This window comes from Octopus sinensis, linkage group LG2, assembly GCF_006345805.1.
Source record: "Octopus sinensis linkage group LG2, ASM634580v1, whole genome shotgun sequence".
Classification (NCBI taxonomy): domain Eukaryota; kingdom Metazoa; phylum Mollusca; class Cephalopoda; order Octopoda; family Octopodidae; genus Octopus; species Octopus sinensis.
The window spans coordinates 92,531,894-92,553,695 of NC_042998.1; the positions used below are offsets into that span (position 1 = coordinate 92,531,894).

At 35.5% G+C, this 21,802-nt stretch overlaps 1 protein-coding gene across 6 annotated transcripts in view; it reads right to left on the reverse strand.

The window, feature by feature from the left end:
• Positions 1 to 21,802, reverse strand: part of LOC115223791 (ankyrin repeat and IBR domain-containing protein 1) — a 312,949-nt gene that overhangs the window by 212,394 nt on the left and 78,753 nt on the right. For all 6 annotated transcript variants that reach the window (XM_036515478.1, XM_036515472.1, XM_029794458.2 and 3 more), the window contains one exon: positions 21,295 to 21,348. The gene's annotated coding sequence lies outside the window, so the exon portion shown is untranslated. The remainder of the gene's footprint in view (positions 1 to 21,294; positions 21,349 to 21,802) is intronic.

A 21,802-nucleotide genomic window follows, 5' to 3' on the forward strand; every position in this document is an offset into this window, starting at 1 on the left:
CTTGGAGATAGAAACTGTGTGGAAGCTTGTCATGTGTTTGTGTGTGTGTGTGTGTGTGTGTGTGTGTGCATATGTGTATGCTGCTTCATAACCATTGCTGGTTTTGTTCACAGCCCCATAATTTAGCAAAAGAGAATGATAAGAATAAGTACCAGACATATAAAATAAGTACTGAATTTGATATGTTCAACTAATCCCAGAAAGCAATGCTCCAGCATGAGCACAATCCAATGACTGAGACAAGTAAGAAAGCAACTGTTTTACTTGTAAGAGACAAAGGAAGTGTTTTTACAAATAGAGGAATTCATGATATGAATAACTATGTAATGGAGAAAGGAGTATGTTAGATTGCACATATGGAAATATTGGAATCAAATTGATATTGGATAATGAGAACCAATATAGGAACTAAATTGCACAGTAGAGATGAGGATATGCAATCAAAGGTTGTGGACTGTACAGTCTAATTGAAGATCTGATTAATGCTATCATGGAGATAATGATTTCAATGATATATTCTTAATGCCTTCTTATAAGTAAAATCTGCATCCCTATCATTGTAACCGGCAGTTATCATGGAATTTAGCTTCAATACTAATTAAGTGAGTAATTATCTATCATAGGATTTATTATTATTGCAAGTGGCAGGTGCTGTAGTAAGGCAATTGTTTCATTAATGTTGCTAGAGCATTTGTGAAAGATGTAAATGCCACAATTTATCACCTCCTAAGAAACTTGAGGTTCCTTATGTCAGCAACAAATTTTTAATGCAGTAGGTTGCAGTGCTGACCTTTCCATTACAAGTGAAGTACAGATTTACATTTAGCTTACAAAGAACATCATTATACTGATACTCTTTCATAGCTTACAAAAATCTCAGTTTCTTGTGTATTCAAAAATACTGACTATAAATAAATAAATGCACTTTATTCATTGATTTGTGAGTCACAAGTTAGTTGAATAAACACTGTAAACCATTGTTACCAATATTATGAATTTCAAATTCAACAAATATCAATGATATAAACACTGATGTGCACTGTAACAACTAGTTCCTTTGATAGAGTGTTAGACTCCAGAGCCTAACAGCAGCACTGCATTATATCTATGGCTAACACAACTATTGTTGGTTCAAATCTTCATTGTTATTATCACCAGCATTTTGTGTCTACTTTCCATGTTGGCATGAGTTAGATCAGTTGTCACAGTTTGAATCCTTTGTTATTGGAAGCTAACAATCTCAGACTGATGTTCACACATGCCATTTTGGCTTTCATTTATCTGTAATTAGGTGGCAGCAAGATTTAGTACAGCACATCACTATAAAGAATAGGAACAATGGATAATTAACTAGTGTTTCATTACTTTAATTTCTCAAATCAAGTTCTTTGTGTGTGGTGAGGGAAAAATGAGAAACTGTTTCATTATTAAGTCAAATCGGTAAACCTTACCATGGGATCTGGACTTGTCTTGTGAATTTGGATGTATGAGATGGCTTGTATGTAACAGTCCATTCTATATTTAACTCTTTGGGTACATATAGCTAACACTCAATTATGGAAGCTCTTATGATAATAATAATATCAATATGTATTTACAGTTGTTTTAGTGTTTTAAAACATGATTTAGACATTTATCAGCTATGATATTCTTTTAATCATTGACATAGATATAATCTTTAGGAGATGATAGAATACAAACTCAGTTAATCAATAATTAAAAATCAGCTAAAGCTAGTTCTACTTAGAACATTGGTTTGGATATTAAAATTATTTTCTTCCAATCTCTAAAAAATAAGAGGAATAAAACAACATAAAATTGAGAAGCGAAATCTCTCAATAACACAATCTGGAGCTCTTAAAGATTAAAATATCCCTTAAAATATTTTCACTAAATAATGAATAAATTAATTTATTAATCATTAGATTTAGTTTACAGTTAAAATTCAAATTACTGTGACGTGTAAATTATAATTCCTCTTAAATCAAATCTAAATTAACTAGTTTTTTTTAATATTTGTAATAACCAATAATTATGCATTGGTTTTTCCCCTAATGAAGGAAACTATTACAAGGGAGATGTCTGTTTCTTCATAATATGAGGAGGGATTAGAAACTTGAATTTGAAATTAAGGAATAAGGAAGAAGATGCATAGAATTCACAAGTTTAATTTCCATTTTGTTTACTTATTACATAATTCTTGCTAAAATCTGAGGAAACCAGAATCAAATCAGCCATGAATCATCTCTCTTGGTATTATAAACATGGAACTGCTTCCATACTAGATGATTTTTATTTGTAACATATTAATGCACTAGCATCATCATCATCATCATTTAACGTCCGCTTTCCATGCTGGCATGGTTTGGACGATCTGACTGAGGACTAGCAAACCAGATGGCTGTACCAGGCTCCAATCTAATCTGGCAGAGTTTCTACGGCTGGATGCTCTTCCTAACGCCAACCACTCCAAGAGTGTAGTGAGTGCTTTTACGTGCCACTGGCATGAGGGCCAATCAGGCGGTACTGGCAACAGTCATGCTCAAATGGTGTTTTTTACATGCCACCTGCAAAGGAACCAGTCCAGCGGCACTGGCAATGACCTTGTTCAAATGTTTTTTCACATGCCAGTAAGGCAACGCTGGTAACAATCACACTTGAATGGTGCTTTTTACATGTCACCAATATGAAAGCCAGTCAGCTGCTCTGGAAACGATCATGCTCGGATGATGCTCTTAGCACTCCACTAGCACAGATGCTAGTCATCGAATTTGATTTTGATTTCACTTGCCTCAACAGGTCTTCGCAAGCAGAGTTTAGTGTTCAATGAAGGAAAGGTATGCATAAGTGGGCTGGTTACACCCCTGGCATAGGCCACAGGTTATGGCCTCACTTGGCTTGCAGGGTTTTCTCACGCACAGCATATTTCCAAAGGTCTCGGTCACTAGTCGTTGCCTCAGTGAAGCCTAATGTTTGAAGGTCGTGCTTCACCACCTCATCCCAGGTCTTCCTGGGTCTACCTCTTCCACAGGTTCCCTCAACTGCTAGGGTGTGGCACTTTTTTACACAGCTATCCTCATCCATTCTCGCCACATGACCATACCAGCGCAGTCATCTCTCTTGCATGCCACATCTGATGCTTCTCAGGTCTAACTGTTCTCTCAAGGTACTTACACTCTGTCGAGTATGCACACTGACATTACACATCCAGTGGAGCATACTGGCTTCATTCCTTGCTAGCTTACGCATGTCCTCAGCTGTCACGGCCCATGTTTTACTGCCATGTAGCATGGCTGTTCGTACACATGCGTCATACAGTCTACCTTTTACTCTGAGTGAGAGGCCCTTTGTCACCAGCAGAGGTAGGAGCTCTCTGAACTTTGCCCAGGCTATTCTTAGTTAAATTAGTGTTAACATGGCATTAGTTTTCTTCATTTAATAATTATTTCCAGTTTGAAAGAAGCAAGCTGGTAGAGTTGTTAGCACAAAGCAAAATGCCTAGGAGCATTTTGCCTACCTTTACGTTCTGAATTCAAATTCCACTGACCTCAACTCTGGCTTTCATCCTTTTGGGGTCGATAGAATAAATACCAGTTGAGCACTGAGGTCAATGTAATCGACTTATCCCCTCCCTGAAAATTGCTGGCCTAGTGCCAAAATTCGAAAGCAATAATTACATCTAGTTCATGTATTTAATTCTTTTACATGAAATATGTTATTTTTCAATAGTCTTACATCTATGAGTTATTTTTGAGAGATGTACTTGTCTGGCAAGTGATTTGATGAGAGACCATGAACTGAAACTAAAAACAATTACAGCATAGAAGACACATTAGTCATTCAAAACCACACAAAAACCTATTAAATTCACTTAAACTTACTTGGTTCAGCTGCAACTCAGGGGAACCATGTCAGTTACAAAGTCCCAACTGGTGCAACATAAATTTTGACACCAAATAATAAATTTCTTTAGTTTTAAGTTTTTAAACGGATAATATGAGTTATTTATTCTCCATATAATACATGAAGGTGTATGGCTCAGTGGTTAGAGTGTTGTGCTCACAATCATAAGATAGTGAGTTCAATTCCCAGACCAGGCTGTGTGATGTGCTCTTGAGCAAGACACTATTTTACGTTGTTCCAGTTCACTCAGCTCTAGAAATGAGCTGCGACGTCAGTGGTGCCAAGCTGTATCAGCCTTTCCCTTGGATAACATCAGTGGCATGGAGAGATGAGGCATGGTCTTCCACAAACAAACTTGCCTGGACTTGTGCCTTAGAGGGTAACTTTCTAGGTGCAGTCTCATGGACATTTTTTTTTTCTTTTAGCTAACCTCACCCACAGCAAAACCTTACTTTTCTTTTGGAAATGTTTGTTTATTTTATTTGTATACTTTTTCATTTTCTCTTCTTTCCCTCACATTTAAGAAACTCTGATTTTGGATTTCCACATTTATATAAGTTATAAAGTATGATCACTAATCTCTATATATATAAAGCTGAAGTTGTCTGTGTGTGGCAGGTTTGGTAGCCTTCAACTAACTCGATCTCCTTCGAGACCCTGCGGCGCAAGTTGACCAAAATTGAGAGTATGATAGAAGAAGGCTTGCTCTTCCTTCCGTAGAAAAAAAAATTCAAATTGGACCATGTTAACACCAAAAATTATTTACGTCAAAAAGGCGCTTTTTTTCTATGAAAATCCCTATTTTTTACGATTTTTTTTACTGCTGTGTCGCCATTTTTCGGTGTATTTCAACCAGAAAAATGTTCGCTTACAGAGAATAACAAGCTACATAATGCCAAATTTTCACTTTTCAAAAATTCCAATTCTAAAGGGTCGAAATAAACCCGAGCAACGTCGGGCGATACTGCTAGTTTTAAGAAAAAGCTCATAATTTTGCTCTTACTTTGGTAAATTAAAAAAATTTTGAAACCTGTATCACTAAATTTGTATTAGAAAAGTATTCTTTTAAAGGAATAATATACACCCCTCACTACCACTGCATCGATTTCTTATCTACCACTATCATTGTGTGTATCTTTTATTTTCTACTACCAAATACACAGTATAGTATAGAATAGTACATTACCCTTATGATGACTGGAAAGAGGCCATCAAGTGAAAATAAAGGCAGTAATATAAAAAGAACTTGTAAATGGATCATGTTGGATCTTCAGCTTGATGTTTTACAAAAGTTTGATACAAGAGAACTCAGTCATATTACAAAACAAAACAAAAATCTCATTAAAGCTTGTATTGTCTACAGTGGAAACAAGATATGGCAATAAAGATAAAATTAGGTCAAGTGCTCAAGCAGCTGCTCTATTAACTAATCTAACATTGTTTTGTGTGTTTCTTCATAGCTCTGATGAACCGCATAATAAAGAACTGAGTGTGTAGATCAAAGATGAGAAAGGACGTAATGTGCAGATAAGCATATTAGTGATTAAAGTGAAGGCTAAAAATGTATTCGTATTTTTCCCTAAGAGCATATTTTTTCTCATGATTTTATATATTCTCTATGTATTGAAAAATGAATTTTTTTTTTTGCATAAAAGCAATTTTACTTCTTTTATCTTTTACTTGTTTCAGGCATTGGATTGCAGACATGCTGGAGCACCATCTTGAAGGGTTCAATTGAACAAATCCCCTCCAGTGCTTACTTTTAAGTTAGGTACTCATTCTATTAACCTTTTGCTAAAACTGCTAAGTTATGGGGATATGAACAAACCAATACTGGTTGCCGAGTGGTGGTGGAGGACAAACACTCAACAGACTTTCACACAGTTTCCATCTACTAAATTCATGCATAAGAGTTTGCTGGTCCAAGACCATAGTACAAGACACTTCATTCTCAGTACTATGCAGTGGAACTGAACCCAAAGTGACATGGTTGCAAGGCAATATTCTTAACCACAGAACCAGGCTTGCACCTGTAACTCAACTTCCATTTTTTACCTTTTTTGGGAAAAAATTTCACAGAAGCATATTTAGGTGCAGGAGAGGCTGTGTGGTAAGAAGCTTGCTTCCCAACCACATGATTCCAAATTCAGTCTTACTGCATGGCACCTTGGGCAAATATCTTCTACTATAGCCTCAGGCCAACCAAAGCCTTATGAATGGATTTCGTAGACAGAAACTCAAAGAAGCCAGTCATATATATATATATATATATATATATATATATATATATATATATATGCATTTGTGTCTATGTTTGTCCCGCAACCACCACCATCACTTGCCAGACCGATAGAATAATTACTAGGCTTACAAAGAATAAGCCCTGGGGTTGATTTGTTCAACTAAAGGCGATACTCCAACATGGCTGCAGTCAAATGACAAACAAATAAAAAAAAGAATAAATTAATATTATGGAAATCAATGGGAAAATAGACTTGTTAACCCTTTAGCATTTGAATTATTCTGTCAAATGTAATATTTATTTACATTGTTCTGAATTAATCATACATTATCTCATAGCTTCAAGATTCTGGTGATGTGATTGTTTATTTTTACAATGACATTACAGGATAGGTGCAAGGAGCCAGATCTATCCAGTTTGAACATAAAGCAGATAGAATGTTTTGACTGGATATTGTTGGCTTGAATGCTTTTTAGCAATTAAACCCTTCCACAAAGTAAAAGCTTAATGTACTTGCTTTGTTGTAGTGCTAATTCTCCCTTTTCTTTCTATCTTCTTTCATTTTCACTTTGCCCTGCTAATAGTTTCCACTTACCCACCTTGAGAGCCAGGGTTTTTCTATTCACCATTATTCATAGGCATTTTCTCTTCTTTGTTTTGCTCTCTCCCATCATTATTTATCTTCCTTGCTCCCTCTTTTGCTTTCCTCTGATCCAGATGTTAATTACCCTCCCCTACCAACTATTCTCTTATTTATAGATTTGTCACTGGTTCTTATTTTCTAATGAAGAGGTGCCCTACATGAAAGGCATTTCCTTTCTTTCCTGCCCATCATACTCAAGGAACTTTTGCTTTTTGCTTCAAGACTTTTATTTTCCTATACTTAAAGGCAACTATTCTAAAATCCAATTCAATTATTGATTCTTTTATGCTTTCTGTTTTCTTCTTGCTTCTATTTAAAGTTGTTAAGGACAACAAAAACCAAGGCAGGATGAGCATCTCAGGTCATTTAGAATAATTTAATTAGGCTAAGCTGAATTTGAAGTTTTACAGCTGTTTCTGGGATAACCTAAGTGGTTGATTAGCATATCCGTGCAGTGGGTATTGTCATCAAAGAGAAGGTGGGTATGTATGAGAGTTCTAGACAGGGAAATTCACAGATTATAAAGAATAAAATTGAAGATTAAATAGTAAAAGTAGATAGAAGAATACAGACAGGAGAATAAAGTTCACAGTTCATCTATTTCACAGAGGGCGTGGAGGTTTGTCTGTACTCCTGTGAAGGTAAAGGCCCTTAGGTATAATTCCAGGCAGTATTTTGTATGATGCATTCACGTTAAAGTAATGGATTAAGTCATACATGCATACTTACTATATATTTATATATATATATATATATATACATACATATATACACACACACACATATATATATATATATACACATACATATAAATATACGCACATATACATACATACTATATACATACATACTATATATATAAGTTAGATAAGGCCAATTTATGGGATTACCCTGGGTTTCACATCCATAAAGCGCTTAGCTTTATGGTATATCATCAGATCCCAAACCTGTTGGCTTATGGCATCTCTAGCAAGTGGCCTCTCTAGAAAATGGAGGAGGAAAGGACACCACAACTCAATGTCAACAACAAGGGATTATCTCCCTTTGGCTATTGATTGTAAGTGACCCTGTTATCTTGTGGGTGCCAATAGGCCAGCAGTAATTTCCTGAAATTCAAGCACAGTCCAAAGATCTTCGTTCTGGAGTTAAGGATGTTTCCCGGGTTGAGGGAGTCCTTTAGTATCCTCACCTGTTCCACTATGCACAGTTTACAATGCTTGGTCCCGTTTATGTAGGGGCCAGGATTTTCTAGGATTCCCTTTTATATTGTGTGTGGAATCCTGTCATCTTTCAGCTGCCATACATGACTGGCTAATGATGTAATGTATCTCCTTTCTGGTATCCTGAAGAAGGTTCTGTGGTTGGAGAGGCTTTGCTTGAATGTGTTACTGGAGCAACTGATATATCTCCATGCTCGGGTACTGACGATGCTGCATCTGTTGGCATTACTGCTACTGCCGTTGTTGGTACTGATGTTGTTGGTGTCATTGGTGGTGGCAATGGTGTTGGTGCCGTTACAAATGGTGTTGGTAATGGTGCTGCTGTTGTTATGGTCATCATCGTTGATGGATGCATTGTCACAGATATCACTGCGATGGCTCTGCTACTATTTCCGTTAGGGATACTGCCGTTGTTATTGTTGCTATAACTGTTGATGTTGCTATAACTGGCAATGGTGTTGCCTCTGATTCTGTTCATGTCTCTGCGGCTGCTACTACTGGTACTGTCAACCCTGCTACTGTAGTAGCTGTTGGGGAAGCTGCTGCTGCTGTTAGGGTTAGCAAGTACCTCAAATTCATAGACAGCTCCCTTGGCTTCACAGTGGCCTTTCACTGGGCATTTGTTGTGGTCCTTGCATGAGCATCCTACCTCTGCTTGTAGTCTAGGGGTGCTAACTAGAATGCTCTTAATATTGGAGGTACAGCTAAAAGACACCCTTACATAAATGGGACCATATGTTGTAAAATGTGCATCATGGAACAGGCAAGGATACTAAAGGTTTCTCTTGATCCAGGGAACATCCTCAACTCCAGAACAGAAGTCTTTGGACTGTGCTTGCATTTCAGGAAATTCCTGCTGGCAGGGTCACCTATGATCGATAGCCAAAATGAGAAAATCTCCTGTTGTTGACAGTGAGTAGCAAGGTCCTTTCCTCCTCCATTTTCTAGAGAGGTCGCTTGCTAGAGAGGCCATAAGCCAACAGGTTTGGGATCTGATGATATGCCGTAAAGCTAAATGCTTTATGGACGTGAAACCCAGGGTAATCCCATAAACTGGCCTTATCTAACTTTATTTATATAATATACTGCTCTTTAACTTAGAGTGTGCTTCTTTTTTGGCTTTACATTTTACCAACAATATATATATATATATATATACTCTTTTACTTGTTTCAGTCATGTGACTGTGGCCATGCTGGAGCACCGCCTTATATATATATATATATATATATATCATCATCATCATCATCATCATCATCATCATCATCATCGTTTAGTGTCCGCTTTCCATGCTAGCATGGGTTGGACGGGTCAAAACTGGGGTCTGTGAAGCTGGAAGGCTTCGTCAGGCCCAGTCAGATCTGGCAGTGTTTCTACGGCTGGATGCCCTTCCTAACGCCAACCACTCCGCGAGTGTAGTGGGTGTTTTTTACGTGCCACCTGCACAGGTGCCAGACAGAGCTGGCGAACGGCCACGAACGGATGGTGCTTTTACGTGTCACCGGCACGGGGCCAGGCGATGCTGGCAACGGACACGAACGGATGGTGCTTTTACGTGCCACCGACACGGGGCCAGACAGAGCTGGCAACCGGCCACGAACGGACGGTGCTTTTATGTGTCACCGGCACGGGGGCCAGCCGAGGCTGGCAACGGACGCGAACGGATGGTGCTTTTACGTGCCACCAACACGGGGCCAGACAGAGCTGGCAAACGGCCACGAACGGATGGTGCTTTTACGTGCCACCGACACGGGGTCAGACAGAGCTGGCAAACGGCCACGAACGGACGGTGCTTTTACGTGTCACCGGCACGGGGCCAGGCGAGGCTGGCAACGAACACGAACGGATGGTGCTTTTACGTGCCACCTACACGGGGCCAGGCAGAGCTGGCAAACGACCATGAGCGAATGGACCAGCCATGAGCGAATATATATATATATATATATATATATATATATAAAAACAAGGGTGCAAAATAGTACCAGCATTGCTAAAAACAAGAGTCAAAAAACAACTCAATTAGTCACCAAAAAGCACTTATCTTAAGTTGAGTTGATGAGGCGAGTTATGCTTAACCCTAAGTGCAGTAAGATCCACTGACAAGAAGTGAGATGCAACGCATCAGAGTTCGAAATCACGTGATACGGACATATCTGCTTCTTCACTTGTGAGCCTGTCTCACTATGGTATGTAGCTTTCTCACTCCCTCTTTTTCACCAGCTTATTAAGATAAGTGCTTTTTTGTGGCTAATAGAGTCGTTTTTTAGCTCTTGTTTCTAGCAATGATGGTACTAGTTTGTACCCTTGTTTATAAATTTGCCTGTAGGTTTTAATTGCTAATACCTACATTATTTATAATATATATATATATATATATATATATATATATATATATATATATATGTTTATATACACATGCATACATATATATACTGAGCAATATCTGTTAAGATTCATTATATTAAGATTCTTTCTCAAGATCCTAGGAAACATTGCTAAACCTTTATCAACTAAAGAATTTCAGTCTGAGAAAGCACTACTATTTTTTCATGGCCAAATATATTATGGAGAATTGAATCAACATCAGAAATGCAACACTTCTTTCTGATCATTAAAGCCCTCTATCTGATTTATAAATCCTCAATAACTAAACAAATAAAATAAATAAAATTCTATCTAAAAAATCTATTACCACATTCTCTCTGTATCTCTCTCTATTTTCTACTGTTACTACAATAAATAGGCTTTCCACTTCAGAACTTGTCACTTGCACTCCATATCTGCATAAACCCATCTGATACACCTGCTGCAGCAACTATTACATGCAGCCTTATGCTGAAGACTGTCATCATGCACAATGATTTTCTTTCGCTTATTCTCCAATGCCATTAAACTAAGCTCTAATATTAAGTCTTAATTACTTATCTGTCTCTGAGATAGGAGGCTATATAGGATACCCTTTATTTTTGCACTCAGCATTGTTGTGTGTGAATATAAAGGGTATTGTCTGTAACTTTCTTACGTCAGAGAGACAGATAGGTAATTACTTCAAAGGAAGCTTTCAGAAATTACAGAAAAACATATTATCTAAAGAGACAAGATGATATTATTCTAAAACATGATACTTAATGATGCTTTTCAAATGTCGGACGAAATTACATTATTCTTTATGCATTCAATGAAAGTAGCAACAAAATAGCAGAAAAAGAAGAAGAAATATCAATCAATCTGGTGGGATTTTCATTGAGATCCCATATCTGAATCTATTAGTTTATTGATATTAAACAATTGAAATTATTACAGCCAATGCTTCTGAGTCACAGATAGCCTAAATTCAACTGCATAATTCTAAAAGATTTCAAGCTAAGTAAATTCTTATACTATTCCCAATTTCTCTTATCACTTAACTCATGTAGCAGAATAAAAAGATTGCAAGTTTTATATGCATATTTTTCATCTGTGGAAAAATCAATAGGTGATAGCAATTTAAATGGTTTTATTGACTATATGCTTCTTAGAAAACTAATCTTGAGGTTAAAAAAATGGAATTTCATTTTATAAATGTAAAAGACCCTTTCATTGTTCCATTTGCCGTAGCCATAGGATTTATTTCTTTTCCTAGTTCATTGATGTCATTAAAAAGAGATCATCTCATTTAAAAAGTCTTCATTTCACAAAAATATAGAACTTTGATTGCCTGTTTCTTTCTCATACAGACTTTATCAATGATTTACTGTAAATATCATAAGATACATAAGAATTTAGACACACACACACACACACATGCGCGCGCGCGCAGAACAACAAAAGAAAAAGCTGATAGATACCAAGTTTATTGTAACCTTTACATATAACAGTTCTCATATCACCTAATTTTCTTTATATTTTGTAAATTTTAAGAAAATTCTTTTAAAAAATATCTTAGAAAATAGATTTTTTTTCCACCATATATTTCCTAACTATTTCTGAATATATTCTTTATTCATTTTCTTATTTAAAATAACTGTTACACCAAAGAAACATTAAATTTTCATTCTTGAATCATATAAAATAGTTTACACATTATTTTTTAGATTAAATGGAATATTGGAGCTCTACGATTATGCCATTATATCATAAAAAGAATGATTATCTTAATATCGTCATCATCATCATCATCAGTTTATTTTTAATTTTTCATGTTGATATAGATTAGATACTTTATCATAGTCCAAGTCAATTGTTACTTAACATTAGTCTCCTCCTAGTTAGGGCAGTAACCATATCCCTCACAAATTCCATTTTTAAGCTAAGTTTCTATAGCTCAATGCCCTTTCTATTGCTAACCACATTACAAAATGCACTTGGTCCAATTTATATGTGGCACTTGGTCCAATTTATATGTGGCACCAGCACTAGAGAGGTTGTTGTGTCTTCAACAAGACTAAAGAATCCTTTTTATCTAACATTTTCTTCATTTAGTTGTTTACTAGCACCCAAGAAGTTGCCTCATTCTTATCAGGACTAAAAGGAATCCATTATTTTGTGTTGACTTTGTTCATTCCTGTCTTTCTGACATGACTGGGTGGAAAGAGCCAGAGCAAGCTAGAAGATGGATACTGGCAAGGAGATTGAATAGAAGCAATATGAAATGAGTGGGTGGTAAAAGAAAGTAAACTGAAAGCAGTTCAGAATAAGTGGAAGAAAGAAGAGTGTAAAAGTGGAGAGTCAGGGTGATAAAGGTAAGATGGTGACAGAAGAGATACTAACAGAGGAGAGACAGAGAGAAAAACTTCATAACTAATGTTGGTGAGGTGATTGAATAGAAACAGCATTTGTGGCATAATGGAAGTGGGGGGAGTGAGAGGTAGGAGACAAGGTGCTGGAAAAGGGTTAATAGAAATGAGAGAGAGTGATAGATGTCATCAGTGGTTAAGAGTAGTGTGTGTGTGTGAGAGAGAGAGAGAGAGAAATAGCAGTAAAGATGGATGATGATGATAAGAAGATTGAGTGACGGCTGTCAATAATGAATGGTAAGAGAGGGAGTAAGGGAAGAGACAGAGATGGGGCCAGTAACAAAAGAAGGATGACATTAAAGAGCAGATTGAATAAACCATACAGGTGCAATGTGATGCTATCTACATCACATAGGTAGTAGGATGAGAGAGAGAGACACATCTGATAGAGGTACAGTGATATGGGAAAGATGATGGATAAGTGAGAGAGTAATGAAAAGAGAGTAAGAACAAGCAGTTGGAGACAAAATATGAATGTACTGGGGGAAAACAGACTCAAATGTAGATATACATCCCTAATTCCAACACCACTATCTTTATTGTTTTTCATACTTGTATTGATTGGGTAGGCCTTCACCAGTTTAACATTTTCCCACCAGTTGTAGTCCTTTGACATTTCCTTTGTGAGTATTTACTTCACATGCACTGTTACTGCTACATACAAAGTCTGTCTTCGCTATCAACATGACTGCAATCCCACTACATCTCTTGTGCATCTCAACGCTTACTTTAACTATTCCATATGGAATTCCTACCTACTCTCTTTTTTTACATACTGAGCATGGCCAGTTCCTCAACAGCAACAAGCTCCTGCAAATTAGTCATTACTAAATTTACTTTGAAGCATCTGGATTTTTAAATTTCTACTTCTAAGTTTTGAATTTCCTGTTGTTTGACTGATTCACCATTGAAAACTATGTCATGAACATGCAAGAACTCCTGTGGACAGCCTATCTTAAATTCTTTTCTTATGACCTAGAGGTCTATAGTAACAGGAGAGGGTTGAAAGTGAGCCTCTATATACACCAACTTGCACATTAAGTTCCTTGCTGAACTCATTGCTAACACACACTTTGCTGATGGCTTGTACCTAGCTTGTATGACATCTCCAATATCTCAGTGAGTATCACTAATGATTCAACTGCTTTCCCTATCTTTATATCCTTAATTGTACTTTTGACAGCATATCAATCAACTTCAACAGCTACTGCCACTTTTGGGTCTACTTGAGTTGGTTCTCCTCTCTTTCTCTGGTCTATTCTCTTCATCCAACAATCTCTTGTAGTGGGATTTCCATGCCTCTTTTCAGTGTTAGTGTAGCATGTACACACTTTTCCCAATGACACCTTGACACACTCTGGTATACTACCTGAAAACATGAATCATGTTATCCCTCTCATTCTCATACTGCAGAACATGTGCTAGCTTTCTGGCTTCTCATGCTCAATATATGTAATGTCTAGCTTCTCTTTTAGCTACTCGATATTGTTCCTTGTTCCCCATCTTTTTTCAGTCTCTCCAGCCTTATCTCTTAGCTTTCATAGCTCTATCTACTTGACTATTCCTCCACCACATTACCCCCACTATGTAACTGGAACTTTGTATCAACTGCTAATTTAGCCTGTAACCTACAACAGATTCTTACAGACACCCTGAGTTGTCTTCTATGTTATAAACCTTTATCTTCTCTCTCCTGTCGAGTGTATCAACTAGTAGCACCTCTCTGAAGCTGGGCTTTCAGCTTCCACATATTCTTTCTTCAGGTTGTGTGGTTTCTCTGGGTATATCTCTCACTTATACTAATCACTAATTTATGTCGAATGGCAAACTCTTCAACAGGGAAAGACTAAGTATTCACAATTATCTGTCTATCCCTTAATCTCATTAGTATAGAACAAAGTTTATTTGGCTTGCATGCTAACTTGATAAGAAAGTCAGTTTTCTAAAGTTAGCGTTACAAATGATCAGGTCATTTGCATTTCAGACTTTGAAACCTTCATCCCTCCTCAATCCTTATACTATTCACATAGCCTTCATATACATTGGAGAAGAATGTTGTTGAGCATGTCAACAGCTGTGATATCAAGGTTGCTAATATTCATTGTCAAGGTCGTCTGCAGGACTGCTTCAATAATGAATGAAAGAACTATAGAAGTCCTATTGTTTCTTTTATTAGGTTCTTTTATTAATCTTATCATTTATTAATGAATGGTAGGACTAACAAAAACAACCCTTCTATTCATTTACCAGCTGTGATAGTGTTGTGATAAGCAGAAATGAATGCTGGCTTTTGTGTTGTCCATGACAAGTCTAAGCTTAACTTTTCTAAGAATTTCTGTTATGATAATATGCATAAAACCACCTACCACATCAGAAGAATTTTTTTATTTTCATTGAAAAAAGTTCGAATGAATATTTTGTCATTCATGTATTTCTGAGAAGTAATATAAATAAACATGTATGGATATTGTGAAGAGAAAAATGCACCTGGGTGTAGATGGGTGCAGAATTTGAAGTATTGAATGAAATCTTTAATGAGATTATATATAAAAATGTCAAGTTAAAAAAAAAAGTGTCTCAACACTTTTCAATTTGAACCAAAGAAGTACAAATCTGAATTTTAAAAATCGAAAATTTTCAAGACAATAACCAAGGTATCACTAGAATAAAGTTAAAGAATTTGTATAACAGACTCAAAACTATTAGTTGGCACACTGGGTAAGCATCTTCTACTATAGGTTTGGGCTAACCAAAGATTTTGAGTGGATTGGTAGAACTAAAAGAAACCCATTGTATGTATGTATATAGGTCTTTTGCTTGCATCTCATGTTGACATTGTATAATAGTTGTAAGCAAGTATCATCACACAAGTAGTGTCATTTGTTTCTATTTTCTGGGGAAAATATATCTGGCCATGGGAAACTATTAACTTGGTTGGGAACAGATAAGGGTTGGCAACAGGAAGGACATCCAGATAGAATTTATAGAGACAGATTATCTGTCTGATCCATGCAAGCATAGAAAAGTAGATGTTAAAATGATGATGATGTCTATGTAATTTGAAAATTTAAAGGAAGGAAGGAGAGAGAGAGAGAGAGAGAGAGAGAGAGAGCGAGAAAGAAAGAGAGAGAGAGAGAAAGAAAGAAGAGAGAGAGAGAGAGAAGAAAGAGAGAGAGAAAGAGAGAATAATATCTACAGAATAGAAGAAACTGAATATCACTTGCAACTTAAATTAGAACAGATTATAAATGGTAAAGAAACACTATAAGATACAGGAAATAGAACAAACAACTTTCAGTAAGTCCAAACCTGAATTTCAGTGAGTTGAGATTCATAAAAAAGAAATGACCCAGGAAAGAAAGGAATGTGTAAAAAGTATTTCGAAACAAACAAAAGCATTAAAGATGACAACAAAGAAATATTTCAATGTAGAGAAGAAAAAAAACACCATTTATATACATGAGATAAGAAGCACTGTGTAGTATTGTTATTAATAAAACAGTGAATAAGCTCTCAGTTGTTAAAATGTACTGAAGTGTGGTGATATTTATTTTCACTGTTAGCTATGCCTATGGAATGAATCTGCTATACAGTCACTGATTCAGTATTAAGATTTTAAAGAATAGTTATGCTTAACATATACTAAATTTTATGTTAGAATTGAAACTGTCTCACCTCTTTCTAAATTCTTCACAGTAAATCACTAAATTCTAGCAGAAAAACAATGTGATAATGAGGCATAATTTACTACCGCCAGAGTTGATATGAAATATATTCAGTGGATCATGAAAAATACACAATGGTGAAATATCTGATTATCTGAATAAGAAGATGATGTGAATGCAATAAATATTAGTGATAGACAGAATGAAGCAATGAAAAATATAGTTTATTGTTTTTGATGTGCAAATTATAACTCATATCAATACTAGAGTATTTTATTTTTTTTATTAGATTCATACAAAAAGTATGTTTTGATAGAATAAGAGCTAAAAGAAATTTCAATAACTAAGAGATATATGCACATCTTTAGTTTAATTCTGCCGAAAGTGTCTTTCACTGTCAGCTCCACTATAGATTTCCACAAAGTGGGTGACATCTATTTGATTTGTATGTTGATGTGGATACGAATAGCAGTTGTTCTATTTAGTTCACCATACATTACTTCCATAGAAACTGCAAATATCATGGGACCTATCATGCATTCTCTCCCACTCTTCACCCTTCCCTCTCCTCCTTGTCACTGAAACTCTCACCATGGTGAGAGAGTTTAAGCGATCTTCATTAAACCTTCATGTATTCCATACACCCTACCTCTACTCCTGACTAAATATTTGATATCAACATCTATCATTCACTTTCACAGTTTACCCACCTCTTTCTCTCATCTGCTATTTGCTCAGATGCTGGTGCCACAATAAAAGGCACCCAACACACAATGTAAAGGGGTTGGTGTCAGGAAGGACATCCAGTCATAGAAATCAAGCTGTAATTGAAACTTAAGAGCAAAATATGGTCCCCTAATTCGTCTAGGAGAATAATAATGACCAAGAGACTCAGCAAGAATAACTGCACTAACTAACTGCTATAATGAACAATTATTTCATTAGCTTTTAAGTTCTGCTTTCGAATTCTGTGTGTAAAACTTCTAGTGAAATGGATTCTGCCAGGTTGATTTTCTCCAGAATTACAGTATAAAAGATGGTTTTCAGTATTGCCTATACAAACCAATGAATTACTACACTCACCGCCACCACCACTGCCACCACTGCCACCACCACCACCACCATATGTATATGTCTCTGGTCTTAGGTATGTTTTCTAGTTGAGCTAATTACATATTTGTGAGAAAATTCAAAGCAACCATTCCTTACTTTTTACTTTCCTAGTTATTCAAAACACAAAAATCAATCCATCAATCCTAAACCATACAGATAAGCTCAAGAGAACTTAAAAACATTGATGCTAATATGATATGATCTCAGAAGACTAGCCTACACGACCTTGGAGAATTGATACTCTAATAAACAAATATATGAAAATATGAGAGAATGAATAAAACAATACATGAACATAAATTCCTAATCTTACACAGTCACTCCCTTACACATCAGTTCACTCATTTGTCCAAGCACACACACAGAGAATTATCAATAGTTATTATTCTCAAAGGGAGTCTATGTGTATATATATATATATCCAATAATAATGAGTATTAGTGGTCAGTCATGTATCTTAATACAAACTGTGACAGTTTAACAAATATCAATAACAAGTTGTTTGAAATAAGGAAACTGATAAAACTAAGATGCTGTAATAATACCAGATGTACTGGTTTATTTCTTTTCCCCAAAACAAATATCTGAGAACATATGAAACAATTGCAATTAAATTTAAAGGAGTAACTTAAAATTATAGACATTTACAAAGATAAAGTGAGATTGAACATAACAAAAATTCTATTGTAATGAATTTAACAATAACAGTAACAAAATAGAAACAAAAATTGCTCTTGAAGGCATAGATTTTAATAACATCTATTATATTAAGAAATGGTCAGACTTTGGAATTCAATCAGAAAGTAAAACTCAAATTATTGTAATAGCTCCTAACATCTTTAAAATTGTTATTCTTACGACAAAATTAAAAGCTAACTTATAAGAAAACCTTTCTGATTTTTCATGATGATGTTAAATATTATATAGACATGACTCCGTGTGTATACACACACACACACACACTCACACACACACACACACACAAAGGAAAACATTGAGTCTAATGATATCGCCAACCATTTCTGTTACTACTTCTTGAATAAATGATTCAATATTTCAGATCAATAGCTTAAAATTGGTTCCCGCACTGAGTTCAACTAATATGATGTTAATAAATAATAAGCCAAGTATGTATATGTGTGTGTGTGTATATATATATATATAATATATATATATATATATATACACACACACACACAAGAACAAAAGAGAGTTGTAGATTGGTATTATATATATATACACATATATATATACATATATATATATATATTTATTTATATATATATATATATTATATATATATACAAGCAAGTGTGTGTGTATGTGTGTTAAATTTCTATAAAAATTAATTCAATTTAAATTTTGATTTATTAAAAATTCTTTGCATGTGTCATTCAGTACATCAACTCCCATACACCTACTTGAATTATTATTCAAATACACACACACACACATACACATACAGTATTTTAAGTATAGCCTTTTGTTATAAAAAGATGAAAATAAAAACAAAAAATTTATTTTTTCCTTAAAATTGCAGACAGTCTTAAATATGGTACTAATGTTAATACCATAGGGGTTAATTGAATTAGATTAGATTTTTCAGCCATGGAAACAAATCAGCTACTATTAATTGTAGTTGATTTCCTAAATCATATCCTGTTGACAATGAATGAATGAGTGTTGCTTATAAATGAAAATAAAAAGAAAAGAAAATTCAAGGGAAAACAAAATGATCAAATTTTAGATAAAGTAAATGGAAATAGTTATTTAAATTATAAAATAGCCGTAAACTATTTTACAAATATAAATACAAATATAGATACAAACATAACCCTACGAAATCCAAATCTGAAACTTTTCCAATCTTGTGTTATGTGTTTTGAAAAGAGTGAAAATGTGTGTTGTTGTTATTATTAATTATTATTATTATTATTATTGTTGTTGTTATTTATCTTTTATCTAAATTTATCTTTCCATATTTCTGTTGATACATGATTGTAAAATCACCTAATTTCAATCCTAGCTGAAGGACATGTTTATATGCAAAAGAAAAAATTAAAAAAATTAATAAATAAATAGAAAATAAACATAGAAACTAAACAATATCAAAGAATGTACTGTTAGAAACTTGTTTGAATATAAAATACAAAGGTGAAATTTATAATGTGCTCAAAGTACACAATTCTAGCAATAATTTTCTCAGCAATACTAACATGTGCTCTCCTGCCATTGCACAAAAATTACCAAATTCTCATTAGTTTATTAAACTGATATAATTTTGAATTGCCAGTTTTATTACAATGATAAAAATTTATAGCACTCAAATTCGATGACTGGCATCCATGCTAGTAGAGTGCTAAGAGTACCATATGAGTGAAATCGCTGCCGGAGCAACAAGCTGGCCTCCATGCTGATGGCACGTAAAAAGCACCATTCGAGCATGATCGTTACCTGTGTCACCTTACTGGACCTTGTACTGGTGGTACGTGAAAAAACATTCAAGCAAGGTTGTTGCCAGTGCTGCTGGACTGGCTCCTGTGCAGGTGGCACATAAAAAGCACCATTTGAACGTGGCCACTGCCAGTACTGCCTGACTGGCCCTCGTGCCAGTGACACGTAAAAGCACCCACTACACTCTCAGAGTGGTTGGCGTTAGGAAGGGCATCCAGCTGTAGAAACTCTGCCAGATCAGATTGGAGTCTGGTGTAGCCATCTGGTTCGCCAGACCTCAGTCAAATCGTCCAACCCATACCAGCATGGAAAGTGGACGTTAAACGATGATGATGATTTTCCAAATTCCAAACAACCAGACAAAAATTAGATCATCAAATTTTTGGGGGGTTAGTCATGTTCACCACAAATATCACCACCATCATCATTTAATATCCATGTTTCGTGCAGGCATGGGTTGGATGGTTTGACAGGATCCAATAGGTCCAAAGGCTGCATCATGCTCAAGTGTCTGTTTTGGCATGTCTATAGATGGATGTCCTTTCTAATGCCAACAACTTTACATTATGTACTGAGTGCTTTTGCTTCTTTTTTTTTTTTTTTTTTTTGTAGCACCAGCACTAGTGAGGTTGCATGCAGTTTGCAAGACTAAGGTCCCCTTCAGCTGAGTGGGACTATAGTAGGGAGGAGGGCAGTTTTATGCTATGCAATGAGGGATTAGAAGGAGAGAGAAGGGGTTAGAAGAGAACAGGTTTCTTGCTGTAGGGGAGATACACAACTACCCACCTTATAGAAGAGAGGGTGCAAGTAGCAGGGTTAAAGCTGGATAGAGATATAAATAAGTAGCAATGGGGAGTCAGGGTGGATCCTCAAGAGAGGAGGTGAGAAGTGAATGAGGACAGGAGAAGAAGGTGTGTGAGAGGGCAGTGATAACTAGAGTGTGTGGGAGATGGTTAGACAAGGTGGGAGGAATGAACAAGTATTGAGAGAGTAGGAAATAGTGACAAACTGGGATAGGGTGGATGTAAGGTGGATAAAGGGTAGAGGATAACCAATGATACATATGCGGCGGAGAGAGGTAGGGGAAAAGTGATGACTGACAGTACAGAAAGGGTGAGGTGGAAATCAGCAGAATAGTAATATATGATACAGTAGATAGGAGAAAGATGAAAGGATGAGAGAAAGTGAAATGATATATAATTGGCTAGGTGGTGGTGGGATCCGGTATAGTGAATGGGAAGATGGAGAGACATCCATCAGTAACACAAAATATACTTACATTTAGGTGTAGCTGTCATTATGATAAGTATTCCATTACTTTGAGGCAATAAACCTGAATTAAAAGTAGAAATAAATTTCATCAATTAATATTTACCAATAAGGAAGAATATATATATATTTCATATATGTATTTTAAAAATTAATCTATAAATGAATATTAATTGAACAAGGCAATAAAAAAATTATTTCTATGCAGTATTATGAAAGAGGACTGTAAAATCTTCAAAATGGTTTTTCAATAATTATTAAAAAGAAACAAAAAGAAATGCTCACAGAATTTGTTATACAAGGCTTACATAATCAGAACAAATCAAAAAAAAAAATACAAGCTGTGAAAAAAAGTGCACTGAGCCAGCATATCCATTTTTTTTTATAAGCTTCCAGGTTTATGGTTTCTTGCATCTCTTTCATCACTCTCCTTCTCTAATTTATCAATACACAATATTCTATGAACCTGCATAACAGATTTTATATTGATGTTATCATAGTCACATCTTTGCAGAGTG